The sequence below is a fragment of the Balaenoptera ricei genome, chromosome 16 (assembly GCF_028023285.1).
Source record: "Balaenoptera ricei isolate mBalRic1 chromosome 16, mBalRic1.hap2, whole genome shotgun sequence".
Classification (NCBI taxonomy): Eukaryota; Metazoa; Chordata; class Mammalia; order Artiodactyla; family Balaenopteridae; genus Balaenoptera; species Balaenoptera ricei.
In genome coordinates, this window is record NC_082654.1 from 82,776,820 (window position 1) to 82,800,366 (window position 23,547).

Consider the following 23,547-nt stretch of genomic DNA (forward strand, 5'->3'; position numbering starts at 1 on the left):
TCACCTTGCCATGCTCTAGAGCTAAAGGGAATCTCAACGTGAGTCCTTGCCTCGAGGTAAGGCCCTGAGTAGCCCTGCAGAAAGGGAGGCATGCAGCTCTTTCCCTGAGCTCTTAGTCGCTGTTCTGCTTTACTTTAAAGGAAGTACCCTTTTCAGGACTCCTAGGCCTCTCGGGTGAGCATCATTTTTGTTCCAAGATCCCTGAGTACCTCCACACCCCTGTAGGCCTGCTGAGCAACAACGAGGCCCATTGGTCCCTCGGAGGTCCTCTGTGTCTGCTGAGTCATGGGAAACACACTGCACTCTTTCTTCTGATATCTTGATTCACAGCACTCGCACAGGTTCACGAGCACCGTTCTAGCAAGTTCCAACATGCCGTGGAAATCGCACTCATTCCTTAGTCTGAGCTGCACAGAGAAAAACACTAGGCTTCTCCTTCCATCTAAGACCTCCTTCCTGAAGTCACCCTGCCATCAGGAGAAACACTGCTTGCGTTCTTATTGCAACTAAAGCACAGTTTTTCCTGTAGCACTGCAGGCTTTTGAAGAGGCACGGGCCCAGAGGCCTAGCTAGGGCGTTCCTTGGTGAGGCCGTTCACTAGATGCAGAACAGCCTGCCTCGAGAAGTTGATTCAGGGAAGCAACCAGTGTGTACTCTGTGTCTCTTTTGATTTGTTAGAAACCACAGAGATGTATGCTGCCTGTGCCAATGGTAATGGGGGCATGATGGTACTAGCCTTGCTTTCCATTTGGAAAGCTCCATGCTTGCGGCCGTGAAGCTCCCTGAAATTCTCTGCTGTTGACAGCCCTCTGGCCACTGTAGGCATGGGTTTGGGAAGAAAATGAGTTTTCTCTGGCTACACACGGAGCTTCATTGGCCGGGGTGGGGCTCACCTTGCCATGCTCTAGAGCTAAAGGGAATCTCAGCCTGAGTCCTCGCCTCGAGGTAAGGCCCTGAGTAGCCCTGCAGAAAGGGAGGCATGCAGCTCTTTTCATGAGCGCTTAGTGGAGGTTCCGCCTTATGTCAAAGGACGTACCCTTTTCAGGACTCCTAGGCCCGTCGGGTGAGCATCATTTCTGTTCCAAGATCACTGACGCACTCCAAACCCCTGTGGGCCTGCTGAGCAGCATTGATTCCCATACGTCCCTCGGAGGCCCTCTGTGTCTGCCGAGTCTCGGGCAACACACTGTATGTTACTTCAGGAGAGCCATATTTCCAGAGCAGTCGAACAGCATCAGAACCACATTTCTAGGCAGTCCAACATGCCCTGGAAGTTTGCGACATTGCCCTCGTCTGAGCTGCCCTGAGAAAACACTCTTCTTGGAATGTATCGAGGACCTCTTTCCTGAAGTCACTCTATTCAAGGAGAAATACAGCATCCTAACATGCTGTGTCGCTCACAGTGCAAGCAACGTGAGAACTTGCCTCGAGGTAAGGCCCTGCAATGCTATGCAGAAGCGGAGGCGTGTAGCAGTTTCCATGAGGCCGTAGTCGCAGCTCTGCAGCATTTTAACGCCAGTACGCTTTTCAGGACACCTAGGTGCCTCGCCTGGAAACCCTGTTCCCTGCAAGAACACCGAGTACCCTCAGGCTCCCCTGGCCCTTCTAAGCAATATCCAGGCCCGTAGCTTTCCGACTCACAGTGTGTCTGCCGAGTGTAGGGCCACACAGTGCACTCTAATTGGGACATCTTGATTTAGCCAGCACCTGCACAGTTTTATGGGCACCGTTCTAGCAAGTTCCAACATGCCGTGGAAGTCGCACTCATTCCCTAGTCTGAGCTGCACAGAGAAAAACACTAGGCTTCTCCTTCCATCCAGGACCTCCTACCTGAAGTCACCCTGCCTCAGGAGAAAGACGGCTTGTGTTCCTATTGCAACTGAAGCACAGTTTTTCCTGTAGCACTGCAGGTTTGGAAGAGGCAAGGGCCCAGAGGCCTAGCTAAGGCTTTCCTTGGTGAGGCCGTTCACTAGATGCAGAACACGCTGCCTCGAGAAGTTGATTCAGGGAAGCAACCAGTGTGTACTCTGTGTCTCATTTGACTTGTTAAAAAACCACAGAGATGTATGCTGCCTGTGCCCATGGAAATGGGGGCATGATGGTACTAGCCTTGCTTTCCATTTGGAAAGTTCCATGCTTGCTGCCGTGAAGCTCCCTGAAATTCTCTGTTGTTGACAGCCCTCTGGCCACTGTAGGCATGGGTGTGGGAAGAAAATGAGTTTTCTCTGGCTACACACGGAGCTTCATTGGCCGGGGTGGGGCTCACCTTGCCATGCTCTAGAGCTAAAGGGAATCTCAGCGTGAGTCCTCGCCTCGAGGTAAGGCCCTGAGTAGCCCTGCAGAAAGGGAGGCATGCAGCTCTTTCCCTGAGCTCTTAGTCGCTGTTCTGCTTTACTTTAAAGGAAGTACCCTTTTCAGGACTCCTAGGCCTCTCGGGTGAGCATCAATTTTGTTCCAAGATCCCTGAGTACCTCCACACCCCTGTAGGCCTGCTGAGCAACAACGAGGCCTATTGGTCCCTCGGAGGTCCTCTGTGTCTGCTGAGTCATGGGAAACACACTGCACTCTTTCTTCTGATATCTTGATTCACAACACTCGCACAGGTTCACGAGCACCGTTCTAGCAAGTTCCAACATGCCGTGGAAATCGCACTCATTCCTTAGTCTGAGCTGCACAGAGAAAAACACTAGGCTTCTCCTTCCATCTAAGACCTCCTTCTTGAAGTCACCCTGCCATCAGGAGAAACACTGCTTGCGTTCTTATTGCAACTAAACACAGTTTTTCCTGTAGCACTGCAGGCTTTTGAAGAGGCACGGGCCCAGAGGCCTAGCTAGGGCGTTCCTTGGTGAGGCCGTTCACTAGATGCAGAACAGCCTGCCTCGAGAAGTTGATTCAGGGAAGCAACCAGTGTGTACTCTGTGTCTCTTTTGATTTGTTAGAAACCACAGAGATGTATGCTGCCTGTGCCAATGGTAATGGGGGCATGATGGTACTAGCCTTGCTTTCCATTTGGAAAGCTCCATGCTTGCTGCCGTGAAGCTCCCTGAAATTCTCTGCTGTTGACAGCCCTCTGGCCACTGTAGGCATGGGTGTGGGAAGAAAATGAGTTTTCTCTGGCTACACACGGAGCTTCATTGGCCGGGGTGGGGCTCACCTTGCCATGCTCTAGAGCTAAAGGGAATCTCAACGTGAGTCCTTGCCTCGAGGTAAGGCCCTGAGTAGCCCTGCAGAAAGGGAGGCATGCAGCTCTTTCCCTGAGCTCTTAGTCGCTGTTCTGCTTTACTTTAAAGGAAGTACCCTTTTCAGGACTCCTAGGCCTCTCGGGTGAGCATCATTTTTGTTCCAAGATCCCTGAGTACCTCCACACCCCTGTAGGCCTGCTGAGCAACAACGAGGCCCATTGGTCCCTCGGAGGTCCTCTGTGTCTGCTGAGTCATGGGAAACACACTGCACTCTTTCTTCTGATATCTTGATTCACAGCACTCGCACAGGTTCACGAGCACCGTTCTAGCAAGTTCCAACATGCCGTGGAAATCGCACTCATTCCTTAGTCTGAGCTGCACAGAGAAAAACACTAGGCTTCTCCTTCCATCTAAGACCTCCTTCCTGAAGTCACCCTGCCATCAGGAGAAACACTGCTTGCGTTCTTATTGCAACTAAAGCACAGTTTTTCCTGTAGCACTGCAGGCTTTTGAAGAGGCACGGGCCCAGAGGCCTAGCTAGGGCGTTCCTTGGTGAGGCCGTTCACTAGATGCAGAACAGCCTGCCTCGAGAAGTTGATTCAGGGAAGCAACCAGTGTGTACTCTGTGTCTCTTTTGATTTGTTAGAAACCACAGAGATGTATGCTGCCTGTGCCAATGGTAATGGGGGCATGATGGTACTAGCCTTGCTTTCCATTTGGAAAGCTCCATGCTTGCGGCCGTGAAGCTCCCTGAAATTCTCTGCTGTTGACAGCCCTCTGGCCACTGTAGGCATGGGTTTGGGAAGAAAATGAGTTTTCTCTGGCTACACACGGAGCTTCATTGGCCGGGGTGGGGCTCACCTTGCCATGCTCTAGAGCTAAAGGGAATCTCAGCCTGAGTCCTCGCCTCGAGGTAAGGCCCTGAGTAGCCCTGCAGAAAGGGAGGCATGCAGCTCTTTTCATGAGCGCTTAGTGGAGGTTCCGCCTTATGTCAAAGGACGTACCCTTTTCAGGACTCCTAGGCCCGTCGGGTGAGCATCATTTCTGTTCCAAGATCACTGACGCACTCCAAACCCCTGTGGGCCTGCTGAGCAGCATTGATTCCCATACGTCCCTCGGAGGCCCTCTGTGTCTGCCGAGTCTCGGGCAACACACTGTATGTTACTTCAGGAGAGCCATATTTCCAGAGCAGTCGAACAGCATCAGAACCACATTTCTAGGCAGTCCAACATGCCCTGGAAGTTTGCGACATTGCCCTCGTCTGAGCTGCCCTGAGAAAACACTCTTCTTGGAATGTATCGAGGACCTCTTTCCTGAAGTCACTCTATTCAAGGAGAAATACAGCATCCTAACATGCTGTGTCGCTCACAGTGCAAGCAACGTGAGAACTTGCCTCGAGGTAAGGCCCTGCAATGCTATGCAGAAGCGGAGGCGTGTAGCAGTTTCCATGAGGCCGTAGTCGCAGCTCTGCAGCATTTTAACGCCAGTACGCTTTTCAGGACACCTAGGTGCCTCGCCTGGAAACCCTGTTCCCTGCAAGAACACCGAGTACCCTCAGGCTCCCCTGGCCCTTCTAAGCAATATCCAGGCCCGTAGCTTTCCGACTCACAGTGTGTCTGCCGAGTGTAGGGCCACACAGTGCACTCTAATTGGGACATCTTGATTTAGCCAGCACCTGCACAGTTTTATGGGCACCGTTCTAGCAAGTTCCAACATGCCGTGGAAGTCGCACTCATTCCCTAGTCTGAGCTGCACAGAGAAAAACACTAGGCTTCTCCTTCCATCCAGGACCTCCTACCTGAAGTCACCCTGCCTCAGGAGAAAGACGGCTTGTGTTCCTATTGCAACTGAAGCACAGTTTTTCCTGTAGCACTGCAGGTTTGGAAGAGGCAAGGGCCCAGAGGCCTAGCTAAGGCTTTCCTTGGTGAGGCCGTTCACTAGATGCAGAACACGCTGCCTCGAGAAGTTGATTCAGGGAAGCAACCAGTGTGTACTCTGTGTCTCATTTGACTTGTTAAAAAACCACAGAGATGTATGCTGCCTGTGCCCATGGAAATGGGGGCATGATGGTACTAGCCTTGCTTTCCATTTGGAAAGTTCCATGCTTGCTGCCGTGAAGCTCCCTGAAATTCTCTGTTGTTGACAGCCCTCTGGCCACTGTAGGCATGGGTGTGGGAAGAAAATGAGTTTTCTCTGGCTACACACGGAGCTTCATTGGCCGGGGTGGGGCTCACCTTGCCATGCTCTAGAGCTAAAGGGAATCTCAGCGTGAGTCCTCGCCTCGAGGTAAGGCCCTGAGTAGCCCTGCAGAAAGGGAGGCATGCAGCTCTTTCCCTGAGCTCTTAGTCGCTGTTTTGCTTTACTTTAAAGGAAGTACCCTTTTCAGGACTCCTAGGCCTCTCGGGTGAGCATCAATGATGTTCCAAGATCCCTGAGTACCTCCACACCCCTGTAGGCCTGCTGAGCAACAACGAGGCCTATTGGTCCCTCGGAGGTCCTCTGTGTCTGCTGAGTCATGGGAAACACACTGCACTCTTTCTTCTGATATCTTGATTCACAACACTCGCACAGGTTCACGAGCACCGTTCTAGCAAGTTCCAACATGCCGTGGAAATCGCACTCATTCCTTAGTCTGAGCTGCACAGAGAAAAACACTAGGCTTCTCCTTCCATCTAAGACCTCCTTCTTGAAGTCACCCTGCCATCAGGAGAAACACTGCTTGCGTTCTTATTGCAACTAAACACAGTTTTTCCTGTAGCACTGCAGGCTTTTGAAGAGGCACGGGCCCAGAGGCCTAGCTAGGGCGTTCCTTGGTGAGGCCGTTCACTAGATGCAGAACAGCCTGCCTCGAGAAGTTGATTCAGGGAAGCAACCAGTGTGTACTCTGTGTCTCTTTTGATTTGTTAGAAACCACAGAGATGTATGCTGCCTGTGCCAATGGTAATGGGGGCATGATGGTACTAGCCTTGCTTTCCATTTGGAAAGCTCCATGCTTGCTGCCGTGAAGCTCCCTGAAATTCTCTGCTGTTGACAGCCCTCTGGCCACTGTAGGCATGGGTGTGGGAAGAAAATGAGTTTTCTCTGGCTACACACGGAGCTTCATTGGCCGGGGTGGGGCTCACCTTGCCATGCTCTAGAGCTAAAGGGAATCTCAACGTGAGTCCTTGCCTCGAGGTAAGGCCCTGAGTAGCCCTGCAGAAAGGGAGGCATGCAGCTCTTTCCCTGAGCTCTTAGTCGCTGTTCTGCTTTACTTTAAAGGAAGTACCCTTTTCAGGACTCCTAGGCCTCTCGGGTGAGCATCATTTTTGTTCCAAGATCCCTGAGTACCTCCACACCCCTGTAGGCCTGCTGAGCAACAACGAGGCCCATTGGTCCCTCGGAGGTCCTCTGTGTCTGCTGAGTCATGGGAAACACACTGCACTCTTTCTTCTGATATCTTGATTCACAGCACTCGCACAGGTTCACGAGCACCGTTCTAGCAAGTTCCAACATGCCGTGGAAATCGCACTCATTCCTTAGTCTGAGCTGCACAGAGAAAAACACTAGGCTTCTCCTTCCATCTAAGACCTCCTTCCTGAAGTCACCCTGCCATCAGGAGAAACACTGCTTGCGTTCTTATTGCAACTAAAGCACAGTTTTTCCTGTAGCACTGCAGGCTTTTGAAGAGGCACGGGCCCAGAGGCCTAGCTAGGGCGTTCCTTGGTGAGGCCGTTCACTAGATGCAGAACAGCCTGCCTCGAGAAGTTGATTCAGGGAAGCAACCAGTGTGTACTCTGTGTCTCTTTTGATTTGTTAGAAACCACAGAGATGTATGCTGCCTGTGCCAATGGTAATGGGGGCATGATGGTACTAGCCTTGCTTTCCATTTGGAAAGCTCCATGCTTGCGGCCGTGAAGCTCCCTGAAATTCTCTGCTGTTGACAGCCCTCTGGCCACTGTAGGCATGGGTTTGGGAAGAAAATGAGTTTTCTCTGGCTACACACGGAGCTTCATTGGCCGGGGTGGGGCTCACCTTGCCATGCTCTAGAGCTAAAGGGAATCTCAGCCTGAGTCCTCGCCTCGAGGTAAGGCCCTGAGTAGCCCTGCAGAAAGGGAGGCATGCAGCTCTTTTCATGAGCGCTTAGTGGAGGTTCCGCCTTATGTCAAAGGACGTACCCTTTTCAGGACTCCTAGGCCCCTCGGAGGAGCATCATTTCTATTCCAAGATCACTGACGCACTCCAAACCCCTGTGGGCCTGCTGAGCAGCATTGATTCCCATACGTCCCTCGGAGGCCCTCTGTGTCTGCCGAGTCTCGGGCAACACACTGTATGTTACTTCAGGAGAGCCATATTTCCAGAGCAGTCGAACAGCATCAGAACCACATTTCTAGGCAGTCCAACATGCCCTGGAAGTTTGCGACATTGCCCTCGTCTGAGCTGCCCTGAGAAAACACTCTTCTTGGAATGTATCGAGGACCTCTTTCCTGAAGTCACTCTATTCAAGGAGAAATACAGCATCCTAACATGCTGTGTCGCTCACAGTGCAAGCAACGTGAGAACTTGCCTCGAGGTAAGGCCCTGCAATGCTATGCAGAAGCGGAGGCGTGTAGCAGTTTCCATGAGGCCGTAGTCGCAGCTCTGCAGCATTTTAACGCCAGTACGCTTTTCAGGACACCTAGGTGCCTCGCCTGGAAACCCTGTTCCCTGCAAGAACACCGAGTACCCTCAGGCTCCCCTGGCCCTTCTAAGCAATATCCAGGCCCGTAGCTTTCCGACTCACAGTGTGTCTGCCGAGTGTAGGGCCACACAGTGCACTCTAATTGGGACATCTTGATTTAGCCAGCACCTGCACAGTTTTATGGGCACCGTTCTAGCAAGTTCCAACATGCCGTGGAAGTCGCACTCATTCCCTAGTCTGAGCTGCACAGAGAAAAACACTAGGCTTCTCCTTCCATCCAGGACCTCCTACCTGAAGTCACCCTGCCTCAGGAGAAAGACGGCTTGTGTTCCTATTGCAACTGAAGCACAGTTTTTCCTGTAGCACTGCAGGTTTGGAAGAGGCAAGGGCCCAGAGGCCTAGCTAAGGCTTTCCTTGGTGAGGCCGTTCACTAGATGCAGAACACGCTGCCTCGAGAAGTTGATTCAGGGAAGCAACCAGTGTGTACTCTGTGTCTCATTTGACTTGTTAAAAAACCACAGAGATGTATGCTGCCTGTGCCCATGGAAATGGGGGCATGATGGTACTAGCCTTGATTTCCATTTGGAAAGCTCCATGCTTGCTGCCGTGAAGCTCCCTGAAATTCTCTGCTGTTGACAGGCCCCTGGCCACTCTAGCATTGGTGTGGGAAGAAAATGAGTTTTCTCTGGCTACACACGGAGCTTTTTTGGCCGGGGTGGGGCTCACCTTGCCATGCTCTAGAGCTAAAGGGAATCTCAACGTGAGTCCTTGCCTCGAGGTAAGGCCCTGAGTAGCCCTGCAGAAAGGGAGGCATGCAGCTCTTTTCATGAGCTCTTAGACGCTGTTCTGCTTTACTTTAAAGGAAGTACCCTTTTCAGGTCTCCTAGGCCTCTCGGGTGAGCATCATTTTTGTTCCAAGATCCCTGAGTACCTCCACACCCCTGTAGGCCTGCTGAGCAACAACGAGGCCCATTGGTCCCTCGGAGGTCCTCTGTGTCTGCTGAGTCATAGGCAACACACTGCACTCTTTCTTGTGATATCTTGATTCACAGCACTCGCACAGGTTCACGAGCACCGTTCTAGCAAGCTCCAACATGCCGTGGAAATCGCACTCATTCCTTAGTCTGAGCTGCACAGAGAAAAACACTAGGCTTCTCCTTCCATCTAAGACCTCCTTCCTGAAGTCACCCTGCCATCAGGAGAAACACTGCTTGCGTTCTTATTGCAACTAAAGCACAGTTTTTCCTGTAGCACTGCAGGCTTTTGAAGAGGCACGGGCCCAGAGGCCTAGCTAGGGCGTTCCTTGGTGAGGCCGTTCACTAGATGCAGAACAGCCTGCCTCGAGAAGTTGATTCAGGGAAGCAACCAGTGTGTACTCTGTGTCTCTTTTGATTTGTTAGAAACCACAGAGATGTATGCTGCCTGTGCCAATGGTAATGGGGGCATGATGGTACTAGCCTTGCTTTCCATTTGGAAAGTTCCATGCTTGCTGCCGTGAAGCTCCCTGAAATTCTCTGTTGTTGACAGCCCTCTGGCCACTGTAGGCATGGGTGTGGGAAGAAAATGAGTTTTCTCTGGCTACACACGGAGCTTCATTGGCCGGGGTGGGGCTCACCTTGCCATGCTCTAGAGCTAAAGGGAATCTCAGCGTGAGTCCTCGCCTCGAGGTAAGGCCCTGAGTAGCCCTGCAGAAAGGGAGGCATGCAGCTCTTTCCCTGAGCTCTTAGTCGCTGTTTTGCTTTACTTTAAAGGAAGTACCCTTTTCAGGACTCCTAGGCCTCTCGGGTGAGCATCAATTTTGTTCCAAGATCCCTGAGTACCTCCACACCCCTGTAGGCCTGCTGAGCAACAACGAGGCCTATTGGTCCCTCGGAGGTCCTCTGTGTCTGCTGAGTCATGGGAAACACACTGCACTCTTTCTTCTGATATCTTGATTCACAACACTCGCACAGGTTCACGAGCACCGTTCTAGCAAGTTCCAACATGCTGTGGAAATCGCACTCATTCCTTAGTCTGAGCTGCACAGAGAAAAACACTAGGCTTCTCCTTCCATCTAAGACCTCCTTCTTGAAGTCACCCTGCCATCAGGAGAAACACTGCTTGCGTTCTTACTGCAACTAAAGCACAGTTTTTCCTGTAGCACTGCAGGCTTTTGAAGAGGCACGGGCCCAGAGGCCTAGCTAGGGCGTTCCTTGGTGAGGCTGTTCACTAGATGCAGAACACGCTGCCTCGAGAAGTTGATTCAGGGAAGCAACCAGTGTGTACTCTGTGTCTCTTTTGATTTGTTACAAACCACAGAGATGTATGTTGCCTGTGCCAATGGTAATGGCGGCATGATGGTACTAGCCTTGCTTTCCATTTGGAAAGCTCCATGCTTGCTGCCGTGAAGTTCCCTGAAATTCTCTGCTGTTGACAGCCCTCTGGCCACTGTAGGCATGGGTGTGGGAAGAAAATGAGTGTTCTCTGGCTACACACGGAGCTTCATTGGCCGGGGTGGGGCTCACCTTGCCATGCTCTAGAGCTAAAGGGAATCTCAGCCTGAGTCCTCGCCTCGAGGTAAGGCCCTGAGTAGCCCTGCAGAAAGGGAGGCATGCAGCTCTTTTCATGAGCGCTTAGTGGAGGTTCCGCCTTATGTCAAAGGACGTACCCTTTTCAGGACTCCTAGGCCCGTCGGGTGAGCATCATTTCTGTTCCAAGATCACTGACGCACTCCAAACCCCTGTGGGCCTGCTGAGCAGCATTGATTCCCATACGTCCCTCGGAGGCCCTCTGTGTCTGCCGAGTCTCGGGCAACACACTGTATGTTACTTCAGGAGAGCCATATTTCCAGAGCAGTCGAACAGCATCAGAACCACATTTCTAGGCAGTCCAACATGCCCTGGAAGTTTGCGACATTGCCCTCGTCTGAGCTGCCCTGAGAAAACACTCTTCTTGGAATGTATCGAGGACCTCTTTCCTGAAGTCGCTCTATTCAAGGAGAAATACAGCATCCTAACATGCTGTGTCGCTCACAGTGCAAGCAACGTGAGAACTTGCCTCGAGGTAAGGCCCTGCAATGCTATGCAGAAGCGGAGGCGTGTAGCAGTTTCCATGAGGCCGTAGTCGCAGCTCTGCAGCATTTTAACGCCAGTACGCTTTTCAGGACACCTAGGTGCCTCGCCTGGAAACCCTGTTCCCTGCAAGAACACCGAGTACCCTCAGGCTCCCCTGGCCCTTCTAAGCAATATCCAGGCCCGTAGCTTTCCGACTCACAGTGTGTCTGCCGAGTGTAGGGCCACACAGTGCACTCTAATTGGGACATCTTGATTTAGCCAGCACCTGCACAGTTTTATGGGCACCGTTCTAGCAAGTTCCAACATGCCGTGGAAGTCGCACTCATTCCCTAGTCTGAGCTGCACAGAGAAAAACACTAGGCTTCTCCTTCCATCCAGGACCTCCTACCTGAAGTCACCCTGCCTCAGGAGAAAGACGGCTTGTGTTCCTATTGCAACTGAAGCACAGTTTTTCCTGTAGCACTGCAGGTTTGGAAGAGGCAAGGGCCCAGAGGCCTAGCTAAGGCTTTCCTTGGTGAGGCCGTTCACTAGATGCAGAACACGCTGCCTCGAGAAGTTGATTCAGGGAAGCAACCAGTGTGTACTCTGTGTCTCATTTGACTTGTTAAAAAACCACAGAGATGTATGCTGCCTGTGCCCATGGAAATGGGGGCATGATGGTACTAGCCTTGATTTCCATTTGGAAAGCTCCATGCTTGCTGCCGTGAAGCTCCCTGAAATTCTCTGCTGTTGACAGGCCCCTGTCCACTCTAGCATTGGTGTGGGAAGAAAATGAGTTTTCTCTGGCTACACACGGAGCTTTTTTGGCCGGGGTGGGGCTCACCTTGCCATGCTCTAGAGCTAAAGGGAATCTCAACGTGAGTCCTTGCCTCGAGGTAAGGCCCTGAGTAGCCCTGCAGAAAGGGAGGCATGCAGCTCTTTTCATGAGCTCTTAGACGCTGTTCTGCTTTACTTTAAAGGAAGTACCCTTTTCAGGTCTCCTAGGCCTCTCGGGTGAGCATCATTTTTGTTCCAAGATCCCTGAGTACCTCCACACCCCTGTAGGCCTGCTGAGCAACAACGAGGCCCATTGGTCCCTCGGAGGTCCTCTGTGTCTGCTGAGTCATAGGCAACACACTGCACTCTTTCTTGTGATATCTTGATTCACAGCACTCGCACAGGTTCACGAGCACCGTTCTAGCAAGCTCCAACATGCCGTGGAAATCGCACTCATTCCTTAGTCTGAGCTGCACAGAGAAAAACACTAGGCTTCTCCTTCCATCTAAGACCTCCTTCCTGAAGTCACCCTGCCATCAGGAGAAACACTGCTTGCGTTCTTACTGCAACTAAAGCACAGTTTTTCCTGTAGCACTGCAGGCTTTTGAAGAGGCACGGGCCCAGAGGCCTAGCTAGGGCGTTCCTTGGTGAAGCCGTTCACTAGATGCAGAACAGCCTGCCTCGAGAAGTTGATTCAGGGAAGCAACCAGTGTGTACTCTGTGTCTCTTTTGATTTGTTAGAAACCACAGAGATGTATGCTGCCTGTGCCAATGGTAATGGGGGCATGATGGTACTAGCCTTGCTTTCCATTTGGAAAGTTCCATGCTTGCTGCCGTGAAGCTCCCTGAAATTCTCTGTTGTTGACAGCCCTCTGGCCACTGTAGGCATGGGTGTGGGAAGAAAATGAGTTTTCTCTGGCTACACACGGAGCTTCATTGGCCGGGGTGGGGCTCACCTTGCCATGCTCTAGAGCTAAAGGGAATCTCAACGTGAGTCCTTGCCTCGAGGTAAGGCCCTGAGTAGCCCTGCAGAAAGGGAGGCATGCAGCTCTTTCCCTGAGCTCTTAGTCGCTGTTCTGCTTTACTTTAAAGGAAGTACCCTTTTCAGGACTCCTAGGCCTCTCGGGTGAGCATCATTTTTGTTCCAAGATCCCTGAGTACCTCCACACCCCTGTAGGCCTGCTGAGCAACAACGAGGCCCATTGGTCCCTCGGAGGTCCTCTGTGTCTGCTGAGTCATGGGAAACACACTGCACTCTTTCTTCTGATATCTTGATTCACAGCACTCGCACAGGTTCAACGGCACCGTTCTAGCAAGTTCCAACATGCCGTGGAAATCGCACTCATTCCTTAGTCTGAGCTGCACAGAGAAAAACACTAGGCTTCTCCTTCCATCTAAGACCTCCTTCCTGAAGTCACCCTGCCATCAGGAGAAACACTGCTTGCGTTCTTATTGCAACTAAAGCACAGTTTTTCCTGTAGCACTGCAGGCTTTTGAAGAGGCACGGGCCCAGAGGCCTAGCTAGGGCGTTCCTTGGTGAGGCCGTTCACTAGATGCAGAACAGCCTGCCTCGAGAAGTTGATTCAGGGAAGCAACCAGTGTGTACTCTGTGTCTCTTTTGATTTGTTAGAAACCACAGAGATGTATGCTGCCTGTGCCAATGGTAATGGGGGCATGATGGTACTAGCCTTGCTTTCCATTTGGAAAGCTCCATGCTTGCTGCCGTGAAGCTCCCTGAAATTCTCTGCTGTTGACAGCCCTCTGGCCACTGTAGGCATGGGTGTGGGAAGAAAATGAGTTTTCTCTGGCTACACACGGAGCTTCATTGGCCGGGGTGGGGCTCACCTTGCCATGCTCTAGAGCTAAAGGGAATCTCAACGTGAGTCCTTGCCTCGAGGTAAGGCCCTGAGTAGCCCTGCAGAAAGGGAGGCATGCAGCTCTTTCCCTGAGCTCTTAGTCGCTGTTCTGCTTTACTTTAAAGGAAGTACCCTTTTCAGGACTCCTAGGCCTCTCGGGTGAGCATCATTTTTGTTCCAAGATCCCTGAGTACCTCCACACCCCTGTAGGCCTGCTGAGCAACAACGAGGCCCATTGGTCCCTCGGAGGTCCTCTGTGTCTGCTGAGTCATGGGAAACACACTGCACTCTTTCTTCTGATATCTTGATTCACAGCACTCGCACAGGTTCACGAGCACCGTTCTAGCAAGTTCCAACATGCCGTGGAAATCGCACTCATTCCTTAGTCTGAGCTGCACAGAGAAAAACACTAGGCTTCTCCTTCCATCTAAGACCTCCTTCCTGAAGTCACCCTGCCATCAGGAGAAACACTGCTTGCGTTCTTATTGCAACTAAAGCACAGTTTTTCCTGTAGCACTGCAGGCTTTTGAAGAGGCACGGGCCCAGAGGCCTAGCTAGGGCGTTCCTTGGTGAGGCCGTTCACTAGATGCAGAACAGCCTGCCTCGAGAAGTTGATTCAGGGAAGCAACCAGTGTGTACTCTGTGTCTCTTTTGATTTGTTAGAAACCACAGAGATGTATGCTGCCTGTGCCAATGGTAATGGGGGCATGATGGTACTAGCCTTGCTTTCCATTTGGAAAGCTCCATGCTTGCGGCCGTGAAGCTCCCTGAAATTCTCTGCTGTTGACAGCCCTCTGGCCACTGTAGGCATGGGTTTGGGAAGAAAATGAGTTTTCTCTGGCTACACACGGAGCTTCATTGGCCGGGGTGGGGCTCACCTTGCCATGCTCTAGAGCTAAAGGGAATCTCAGCCTGAGTCCTCGCCTCGAGGTAAGGCCCTGAGTAGCCCTGCAGAAAGGGAGGCATGCAGCTCTTTTCATGAGCGCTTAGTGGAGGTTCCGCCTTATGTCAAAGGACGTACCCTTTTCAGGACTCCTAGGCCCGTCGGGTGAGCATCATTTCTGTTCCAAGATCACTGACGCACTCCAAACCCCTGTGGGCCTGCTGAGCAGCATTGATTCCCATACGTCCCTCGGAGGCCCTCTGTGTCTGCCGAGTCTCGGGCAACACACTGTATGTTACTTCAGGAGAGCCATATTTCCAGAGCAGTCGAACAGCATCAGAACCACATTTCTAGGCAGTCCAACATGCCCTGGAAGTTTGCGACATTGCCCTCGTCTGAGCTGCCCTGAGAAAACACTCTTCTTGGAATGTATCGAGGACCTCTTTCCTGAAGTCACTCTATTCAAGGAGAAATACAGCATCCTAACATGCTGTGTCGCTCACAGTGCAAGCAACGTGAGAACTTGCCTCGAGGTAAGGCCCTGCAATGCTATGCAGAAGCGGAGGCGTGTAGCAGTTTCCATGAGGCCGTAGTCGCAGCTCTGCAGCATTTTAACGCCAGTACGCTTTTCAGGACACCTAGGTGCCTCGCCTGGAAACCCTGTTCCCTGCAAGAACACCGAGTACCCTCAGGCTCCCCTGGCCCTTCTAAGCAATATCCAGGCCCGTAGCTTTCCGACTCACAGTGTGTCTGCCGAGTGTAGGGCCACACAGTGCACTCTAATTGGGACATCTTGATTTAGCCAGCACCTGCACAGTTTTATGGGCACCGTTCTAGCAAGTTCCAACATGCCGTGGAAGTCGCACTCATTCCCTAGTCTGAGCTGCACAGAGAAAAACACTAGGCTTCTCCTTCCATCCAGGACCTCCTACCTGAAGTCACCCTGCCTCAGGAGAAAGACGGCTTGTGTTCCTATTGCAACTGAAGCACAGTTTTTCCTGTAGCACTGCAGGTTTGGAAGAGGCAAGGGCCCAGAGGCCTAGCTAAGGCTTTCCTTGGTGAGGCCGTTCACTAGATGCAGAACACGCTGCCTCGAGAAGTTGATTCAGGGAAGCAACCAGTGTGTACTCTGTGTCTCATTTGACTTGTTAAAAAACCACAGAGATGTATGCTGCCTGTGCCCATGGAAATGGGGGCATGATGGTACTAGCCTTGCTTTCCATTTGGAAAGTTCCATGCTTGCTGCCGTGAAGCTCCCTGAAATTCTCTGTTGTTGACAGCCCTCTGGCCACTGTAGGCATGGGTGTGGGAAGAAAATGAGTTTTCTCTGGCTACACACGGAGCTTCATTGGCCGGGGTGGGGCTCACCTTGCCATGCTCTAGAGCTAAAGGGAATCTCAGCGTGAGTCCTCGCCTCGAGGTAAGGCCCTGAGTAGCCCTGCAGAAAGGGAGGCATGCAGCTCTTTCCCTGAGCTCTTAGTCGCTGTTTTGCTTTACTTTAAAGGAAGTACCCTTTTCAGGACTCCTAGGCCTCTCGGGTGAGCATCAATGATGTTCCAAGATCCCTGAGTACCTCCACACCCCTGTAGGCCTGCTGAGCAACAACGAGGCCTATTGGTCCCTCGGAGGTCCTCTGTGTCTGCTGAGTCATGGGAAACACACTGCACTCTTTCTTCTGATATCTTGATTCACAACACTCGCACAGGTTCACGAGCACCGTTCTAGCAAGTTCCAACATGCCGTGGAAATCGCACTCATTCCTTAGTCTGAGCTGCACAGAGAAAAACACTAGGCTTCTCCTTCCATCTAAGACCTCCTTCTTGAAGTCACCCTGCCATCAGGAGAAACACTGCTTGCGTTCTTATTGCAACTAAACACAGTTTTTCCTGTAGCACTGCAGGCTTTTGAAGAGGCACGGGCCCAGAGGCCTAGCTAGGGCGTTCCTTGGTGAGGCCGTTCACTAGATGCAGAACAGCCTGCCTCGAGAAGTTGATTCAGGGAAGCAACCAGTGTGTACTCTGTGTCTCTTTTGATTTGTTAGAAACCACAGAGATGTATGCTGCCTGTGCCAATGGTAATGGGGGCATGATGGTACTAGCCTTGCTTTCCATTTGGAAAGCTCCATGCTTGCTGCCGTGAAGCTCCCTGAAATTCTCTGCTGTTGACAGCCCTCTGGCCACTGTAGGCATGGGTGTGGGAAGAAAATGAGTTTTCTCTGGCTACACACGGAGCTTCATTGGCCGGGGTGGGGCTCACCTTGCCATGCTCTAGAGCTAAAGGGAATCTCAACGTGAGTCCTTGCCTCGAGGTAAGGCCCTGAGTAGCCCTGCAGAAAGGGAGGCATGCAGCTCTTTCCCTGAGCTCTTAGTCGCTGTTCTGCTTTACTTTAAAGGAAGTACCCTTTTCAGGACTCCTAGGCCTCTCGGGTGAGCATCATTTTTGTTCCAAGATCCCTGAGTACCTCCACACCCCTGTAGGCCTGCTGAGCAACAACGAGGCCCATTGGTCCCTCGGAGGTCCTCTGTGTCTGCTGAGTCATGGGAAACACACTGCACTCTTTCTTCTGATATCTTGATTCACAGCACTCGCACAGGTTCACGAGCACCGTTCTAGCAAGTTCCAACATGCCGTGGAAATCGCACTCATTCCTTAGTCTGAGCTGCACAGAGAAAAACACTAGGCTTCTCCTTCCATCTAAGACCTCCTTCCTGAAGTCACCCTGCCATCAGGAGAAACACTGCTTGCGTTCTTATTGCAACTAAAGCACAGTTTTTCCTGTAGCACTGCAGGCTTTTGAAGAGGCACGGGCCCAGAGGCCTAGCTAGGGCGTTCCTTGGTGAGGCCGTTCACTAGATGCAGAACAGCCTGCCTCGAGAAGTTGATTCAGGGAAGCAACCAGTGTGTACTCTGTGTCTCTTTTGATTTGTTAGAAACCACAGAGATGTATGCTGCCTGTGCCAATGGTAATGGGGGCATGATGGTACTAGCCTTGCTTTCCATTTGGAAAGCTCCATGCTTGCGGCCGTGAAGCTCCCTGAAATTCTCTGCTGTTGACAGCCCTCTGGCCACTGTAGGCATGGGTTTGGGAAGAAAATGAGTTTTCTCTGGCTACACACGGAGCTTCATTGGCCGGGGTGGGGCTCACCTTGCCATGCTCTAGAGCTAAAGGGAATCTCAGCCTGAGTCCTCGCCTCGAGGTAAGGCCCTGAGTAGCCCTGCAGAAAGGGAGGCATGCAGCTCTTTTCATGAGCGCTTAGTGGAGGTTCCGCCTTATGTCAAAGGACGTACCCTTTTCAGGACTCCTAGGCCCCTCGGAGGAGCATCATTTCTATTCCAAGATCACTGACGCACTCCAAACCCCTGTGGGCCTGCTGAGCAGCATTGATTCCCATACGTCCCTCGGAGGCCCTCTGTGTCTGCCGAGTCTCGGGCAACACACTGTATGTTACTTCAGGAGAGCCATATTTCCAGAGCAGTCGAACAGCATCAGAACCACATTTCTAGGCAGTCCAACATGCCCTGGAAGTTTGCGACATTGCCCTCGTCTGAGCTGCCCTGAGAAAACACTCTTCTTGGAATGTATCGAGGACCTCTTTCCTGAAGTCACTCTATTCAAGGAGAAATACAGCATCCTAACATGCTGTGTCGCTCACAGTGCAAGCAACGTGAGAACTTGCCTCGAGGTAAGGCCCTGCAATGCTATGCAGAAGCGGAGGCGTGTAGCAGTTTCCATGAGGCCGTAGTCGCAGCTCTGCAGCATTTTAACGCCAGTACGCTTTTCAGGACACCTAGGTGCCTCGCCTGGAAACCCTGTTCCCTGCAAGAACACCGAGTACCCTCAGGCTCCCCTGGCCCTTCTAAGCAATATCCAGGCCCGTAGCTTTCCGACTCACAGTGTGTCTGCCGAGTGTAGGGCCACACAGTGCACTCTAATTGGGACATCTTGATTTAGCCAGCACCTGCACAGTTTTATGGGCACCGTTCTAGCAAGTTCCAACATGCCGTGGAAGTCGCACTCATTCCCTAGTCTGAGCTGCACAGAGAAAAACACTAGGCTTCTCCTTCCATCCAGGACCTCCTACCTGAAGTCACCCTGCCTCAGGAGAAAGACGGCTTGTGTTCCTATTGCAACTGAAGCACAGTTTTTCCTGTAGCACTGCAGGTTTGGAAGAGGCAAGGGCCCAGAGGCCTAGCTAAGGCTTTCCTTGGTGAGGCCGTTCACTAGATGCAGAACACGCTGCCTCGAGAAGTTGATTCAGGGAAGCAACCAGTGTGTACTCTGTGTCTCATTTGACTTGTTAAAAAACCACAGAGATGTATGCTGCCTGTGCCCATGGAAATGGGGGCATGATGGTACTAGCCTTGATTTCCATTTGGAAAGCTCCATGCTTGCTGCCGTGAAGCTCCCTGAAATTCTCTGCTGTTGACAGGCCCCTGGCCACTCTAGCATTGGTGTGGGAAGAAAATGAGTTTTCTCTGGCTACACACGGAGCTTTTTTGGCCGGGGTGGGGCTCACCTTGCCATGCTCTAGAGCTAAAGGGAATCTCAACGTGAGTCCTTGCCTCGAGGTAAGGCCCTGAGTAGCCCTGCAGAAAGGGAGGCATGCAGCTCTTTTCATGAGCTCTTAGACGCTGTTCTGCTTTACTTTAAAGGAAGTACCCTTTTCAGGTCTCCTAGGCCTCTCGGGTGAGCATCATTTTTGTTCCAAGATCCCTGAGTACCTCCACACCCCTGTAGGCCTGCTGAGCAACAACGAGGCCCATTGGTCCCTCGGAGGTCCTCTGTGTCTGCTGAGTCATAGGCAACACACTGCACTCTTTCTTGTGATATCTTGATTCACAGCACTCGCACAGGTTCACGAGCACCGTTCTAGCAAGCTCCAACATGCCGTGGAAATCGCACTCATTCCTTAGTCTGAGCTGCACAGAGAAAAACACTAGGCTTCTCCTTCCATCTAAGACCTCCTTCCTGAAGTCACCCTGCCATCAGGAGAAACACTGCTTGCGTTCTTATTGCAACTAAAGCACAGTTTTTCCTGTAGCACTGCAGGCTTTTGAAGAGGCACGGGCCCAGAGGCCTAGCTAGGGCGTTCCTTGGTGAGGCCGTTCACTAGATGCAGAACAGCCTGCCTCGAGAAGTTGATTCAGGGAAGCAACCAGTGTGTACTCTGTGTCTCTTTTGATTTGTTAGAAACCACAGAGATGTATGCTGCCTGTGCCAATGGTAATGGGGGCATGATGGTACTAGCCTTGCTTTCCATTTGGAAAGTTCCATGCTTGCTGCCGTGAAGCTCCCTGAAATTCTCTGTTGTTGACAGCCCTCTGGCCACTGTAGGCATGGGTGTGGGAAGAAAATGAGTTTTCTCTGGCTACACACGGAGCTTCATTGGCCGGGGTGGGGCTCACCTTGCCATGCTCTAGAGCTAAAGGGAATCTCAGCGTGAGTCCTCGCCTCGAGGTAAGGCCCTGAGTAGCCCTGCAGAAAGGGAGGCATGCAGCTCTTTCCCTGAGCTCTTAGTCGCTGTTTTGCTTTACTTTAAAGGAAGTACCCTTTTCAGGACTCCTAGGCCTCTCGGGTGAGCATCAATTTTGTTCCAAGATCCCTGAGTACCTCCACACCCCTGTAGGCCTGCTGAGCAACAACGAGGCCTATTGGTCCCTCGGAGGTCCTCTGTGTCTGCTGAGTCATGGGAAACACACTGCACTCTTTCTTCTGATATCTTGATTCACAACACTCGCACAGGTTCACGAGCACCGTTCTAGCAAGTTCCAACATGCTGTGGAAATCGCACTCATTCCTTAGTCTGAGCTGCACAGAGAAAAACACTAGGCTTCTCCTTCCATCTAAGACCTCCTTCTTGAAGTCACCCTGCCATCAGGAGAAACACTGCTTGCGTTCTTACTGCAACTAAAGCACAGTTTTTCCTGTAGCACTGCAGGCTTTTGAAGAGGCACGGGCCCAGAGGCCTAGCTAGGGCGTTCCTTGGTGAGGCTGTTCACTAGATGCAGAACACGCTGCCTCGAGAAGTTGATTCAGGGAAGCAACCAGTGTGTACTCTGTGTCTCTTTTGATTTGTTACAAACCACAGAGATGTATGTTGCCTGTGCCAATGGTAATGGCGGCATGATGGTACTAGCCTTGCTTTCCATTTGGAAAGCTCCATGCTTGCTGCCGTGAAGTTCCCTGAAATTCTCTGCTGTTGACAGCCCTCTGGCCACTGTAGGCATGGGTGTGGGAAGAAAATGAGTGTTCTCTGGCTACACACGGAGCTTCATTGGCCGGGGTGGGGCTCACCTTGCCATGCTCTAGAGCTAAAGGGAATCTCAGCCTGAGTCCTCGCCTCGAGGTAAGGCCCTGAGTAGCCCTGCAGAAAGGGAGGCATGCAGCTCTTTTCATGAGCGCTTAGTGGAGGTTCCGCCTTATGTCAAAGGACGTACCCTTTTCAGGACTCCTAGGCCCGTCGGGTGAGCATCATTTCTGTTCCAAGATCACTGACGCACTCCAAACCCCTGTGGGCCTGCTGAGCAGCATTGATTCCCATACGTCCCTCGGAGGCCCTCTGTGTCTGCCGAGTCTCGGGCAACACACTGTATGTTACTTCAGGAGAGCCATATTTCCAGAGCAGTCGAACAGCATCAGAACCACATTTCTAGGCAGTCCAACATGCCCTGGAAGTTTGCGACATTGCCCTCGTCTGAGCTGCCCTGAGAAAACACTCTTCTTGGAATGTATCGAGGACCTCTTTCCTGAAGTCGCTCTATTCAAGGAGAAATACAGCATCCTAACATGCTGTGTCGCTCACAGTGCAAGCAACGTGAGAACTTGCCTCGAGGTAAGGCCCTGCAATGCTATGCAGAAGCGGAGGCGTGTAGCAGTTTCCATGAGGCCGTAGTCGCAGCTCTGCAGCATTTTAACGCCAGTACGCTTTTCAGGACACCTAGGTGCCTCGCCTGGAAACCCTGTTCCCTGCAAGAACACCGAGTACCCTCAGGCTCCCCTGGCCCTTCTAAGCAATATCCAGGCCCGTAGCTTTCCGACTCACAGTGTGTCTGCCGAGTGTAGGGCCACACAGTGCACTCTAATTGGGACATCTTGATTTAGCCAGCACCTGCACAGTTTTATGGGCACCGTTCTAGCAAGTTCCAACATGCCGTGGAAGTCGCACTCATTCCCTAGTCTGAGCTGCACAGAGAAAAACACTAGGCTTCTCCTTCCATCCAGGACCTCCTACCTGAAGTCACCCTGCCTCAGGAGAAAGACGGCTTGTGTTCCTATTGCAACTGAAGCACAGTTTTTCCTGTAGCACTGCAGGTTTGGAAGAGGCAAGGGCCCAGAGGCCTAGCTAAGGCTTTCCTTGGTGAGGCCGTTCACTAGATGCAGAACACGCTGCCTCGAGAAGTTGATTCAGGGAAGCAACCAGTGTGTACTCTGTGTCTCATTTGACTTGTTAAAAAACCACAGAGATGTATGCTGCCTGTGCCCATGGAAATGGGGGCATGATGGTACTAGCCTTGATTTCCATTTGGAAAGCTCCATGCTTGCTGCCGTGAAGCTCCCTGAAATTCTCTGCTGTTGACAGGCCCCTGTCCACTCTAGCATTGGTGTGGGAAGAAAATGAGTTTTCTCTGGCTACACACGGAGCTTTTTTGGCCGGGGTGGGGCTCACCTTGCCATGCTCTAGAGCTAAAGGGAATCTCAACGTGAGTCCTTGCCTCGAGGTAAGGCCCTGAGTAGCCCTGCAGAAAGGGAGGCATGCAGCTCTTTTCATGAGCTCTTAGACGCTGTTCTGCTTTACTTTAAAGGAAGTACCCTTTTCAGGTCTCCTAGGCCTCTCGGGTGAGCATCATTTTTGTTCCAAGATCCCTGAGTACCTCCACACCCCTGTAGGCCTGCTGAGCAACAACGAGGCCCATTGGTCCCTCGGAGGTCCTCTGTGTCTGCTGAGTCATAGGCAACACACTGCACTCTTTCTTGTGATATCTTGATTCACAGCACTCGCACAGGTTCACGAGCACCGTTCTAGCAAGCTCCAACATGCCGTGGAAATCGCACTCATTCCTTAGTCTGAGCTGCACAGAGAAAAACACTAGGCTTCTCCTTCCATCTAAGACCTCCTTCCTGAAGTCACCCTGCCATCAGGAGAAACACTGCTTGCGTTCTTACTGCAACTAAAGCACAGTTTTTCCTGTAGCACTGCAGGCTTTTGAAGAGGCACGGGCCCAGAGGCCTAGCTAGGGCGTTCCTTGGTGAAGCCGTTCACTAGATGCAGAACAGCCTGCCTCGAGAAGTTGATTCAGGGAAGCAACCAGTGTGTACTCTGTGTCTCTTTTGATTTGTTAGAAACCACAGAGATGTATGCTGCCTGTGCCAATGGTAATGGGGGCATGATGGTACTAGCCTTGCTTTCCATTTGGAAAGTTCCATGCTTGCTGCCGTGAAGCTCCCTGAAATTCTCTGTTGTTGACAGCCCTCTGGCCACTGTAGGCATGGGTGTGGGAAGAAAATGAGTTTTCTCTGGCTACACACGGAGCTTCATTGGCCGGGGTGGGGCTCACCTTGCCATGCTCTAGAGCTAAAGGGAATCTCAACGTGAGTCCTTGCCTCGAGGTAAGGCCCTGAGTAGCCCTGCAGAAAGGGAGGCATGCAGCTCTTTCCCTGAGCTCTTAGTCGCTGTTCTGCTTTACTTTAAAGGAAGTACCCTTTTCAGGACTCCTAGGCCTCTCGGGTGAGCATCATTTTTGTTCCAAGATCCCTGAGTACCTCCACACCCCTGTAGGCCTGCTGAGCAACAACGAGGCCCATTGGTCCCTCGGAGGTCCTCTGTGTCTGCTGAGTCATGGGAAACACACTGCACTCTTTCTTCTGATATCTTGATTCACAGCACTCGCACAGGTTCAACGGCACCGTTCTAGCAAGTTCCAACATGCCGTGGAAATCGCACTCATTCCTTAGTCTGAGCTGCACAGAGAAAAACACTAGGCTTCTCCTTCCATCTAAGACCTCCTTCCTGAAGTCACCCTGCCATCAGGAGAAACACTGCTTGCGTTCTTATTGCAACTAAAGCACAGTTTTTCCTGTAGCACTGCAGGCTTTTGAAGAGGCACGGGCCCAGAGGCCTAGCTAGGGCGTTCCTTGGTGAGGCCGTTCACTAGATGCAGA